Raw genomic sequence first — 2,571 nt, 5'->3', positions numbered from 1 at the left:
TATAGTTAAAATAAGATTTTAGTTATATCTATAAATTATATTTGTTTGATATAAATAGTTTAACTCCTATTTACAATATTATGTTAGTGTAATAATAAGAAGTAACTATTAATTTTTTGTGAGACTTAAATAAATTAAGCAAAAAATAACCAAAAAACAAACAAACTGCTTAAATAGAGGGATAATTTCGTTTAAAACTACTCTTAAATTCCTCCTAAAGAGAAGAAAGCTCCACATGATGAAGTTATAATCTCATTGTCATCTTTGTCATATGTCTGCCACTGTATTTGCATCTCTCATAATCAAACAGAAGTCAACACGCCAATTCTAATGCATGATATCCTTTATTTTGAACACTAATGGATCCATAAATCCAAAACCATCTTCGTGATTAGTAACAAGATTAAACGCTTTAACACAATCCGTCTCACAAATAGCATATCGTTGACCCACATCCAGATTAAGAGATATCCTTTCCAAATAGTAAATAATTCTCTTTGAAAAATACTATTACTCCCAATCATTCTCAGACACTCCATTTGCCAACTTCCATTACAAATGATAAATTAGCCTTCGAAAAATTTAAAAATTTAACAAAATTGTCTAAACATTAATTGATCACGTCTTCGTTAATCGAAAATACTTACATGACTAAAAGAATTGACACTTGGCACCACGTCATCCTCTACTTCACCACCGCTACTAATCCTCGCCTTAATGTATTCAACATTTCTCCTTCTTTTTCTCTTTTTTTATTTTATTTTTCTTCTTCACCATCACCATTAACTCTATCATAAAAAATGATAATATTTTCTCAAAAAATAATTCATCATCTCATTAGATTCATCCATCATCAAATAATTAAAAAAAAATATTATTAAAAAATATCAATTAAAAAACTAGAGAAAGAGAATAAAAAATAGAGAAAAAAAAAAAGAGAAAGAAAAAAGAGAAAAACGATGAAAAAAAAAATAGTGTTGTCGCCGCTGCTGTTAGATTTCATCTTTCGCCTCAGATTCACGTTTCAGATCCATGTCCAACTCATATCAAGCCATGACCCCTCTCTCTAGCACCATATAAAATAGGCTCGGTAACATAAACACACATCATGCGGTGCAAAGTGAAAGAAAAAAAAAAGAATTGAGATGGAGGGAGGGAGAGGGAGAGAGAGTCTAAGACCTCCTCCTCCACTTATACAAGTTAGACTTTTTTCTTGGTCATCTAAGGAGATTGATGAAGAAAAAGAGGATGAATAAAATTGAGAGAGATAACGAGAGGGAGAACGGCCATAACTACGTCATAGAGGAATGACATAACGCTAGTGTCGGCAAGGAAGAAAAGCACGGCATCAATAAAGAGGCCTGTAGTGGAGATATGAAGAATGAAAAAAGTAGGAGAAGGGGTAAAGAAAAGAAATAGAGCAAGATTTTTACATAATCAATAATGCCAGGCCTGTAATGGAGATATGGAGAATAAAGAAAGGTGACATAAGGGGTAGAGAAAAGAAATGGAGTAAGATTTTTACATAATCAATAATGCCATGTAATTATGAGGTTAGCCAAGTATACATTTTTCGTTAATGAAGACGTGATCAATTAACGTTTGGACTTTTTTGTCAAACTTTTAAATTTTTTGAAACTAATTTATTTTTTACATATTTCAGTCTTTTTTATGAGCGTTTGAATAATTCAAATACCAAATTAGTAATTATTTCTAATAATAATAATTATTATTATTTTAAATTTAGTTAAAATAATAAAGACATACATAAACAATTTATTTAATGATTGACATTTGATATACATATAACATTTTTTTTATAAAAAGTTTAATTTTAATACTTTGACGATACAAAATATTTTACATAATTATCCAATCATATTCATTTTTGTAAATAACTATTCATGCAATAAATATTAAGAGTTGTGATTTGTATAATTAGATGCACTATTTTATAGCATCAAAATTAAATTATTTTTAAATTAAAATAGATATAAATTGAATATGTTAAGAGTCACTTTACAAAAAAAATTTGTATACCAACATTTTTTCAACTAAATTATCAAAATCATTTTTAAAAGATCATTTGTTCGGTAAATTAGTCTATAGAAATATTTTTTTAATCAAATTTGTCTTTTAAAAATCTTAAGTTAGTTATATTAGTTATTTTGTCACTTCCAATGTTAGTAGCATCAAAATTTATTGATATGATGTGGCACATTAAGTAATATCACATTGAAAATATAATATATATGGTAGTCTTAATTAGCTCCTAACATGATAAGATCATGCTATTAGATCAAATCAATTTTGGGCCTTGAGGTATTGAAATTCTTAAATTTAGGATTAATTTAGTCTAATTTTATAAACTTATCATGTTAGTAGCTAATTAGGACAGTTAGCTAACATGTCATATTAGCAAACTATAACGCGCCATGAGCAATAAAGTGTCGACATGACTAACGTAATTAACTTAAAATTTTTAAAGGATGAATTTAATTAAAAAAATATTTCAAAAACTAATTTAAAAAATAAATAATTTTTCAAAACAAATTTGACCATTTATTTTCT

This window comes from Arachis ipaensis, chromosome B06 (assembly GCF_000816755.2).
Source record: "Arachis ipaensis cultivar K30076 chromosome B06, Araip1.1, whole genome shotgun sequence".
Taxonomy (NCBI): domain Eukaryota; kingdom Viridiplantae; phylum Streptophyta; class Magnoliopsida; order Fabales; family Fabaceae; genus Arachis; species Arachis ipaensis.
Note: the sequence above shows the minus strand (reverse complement) of the source record.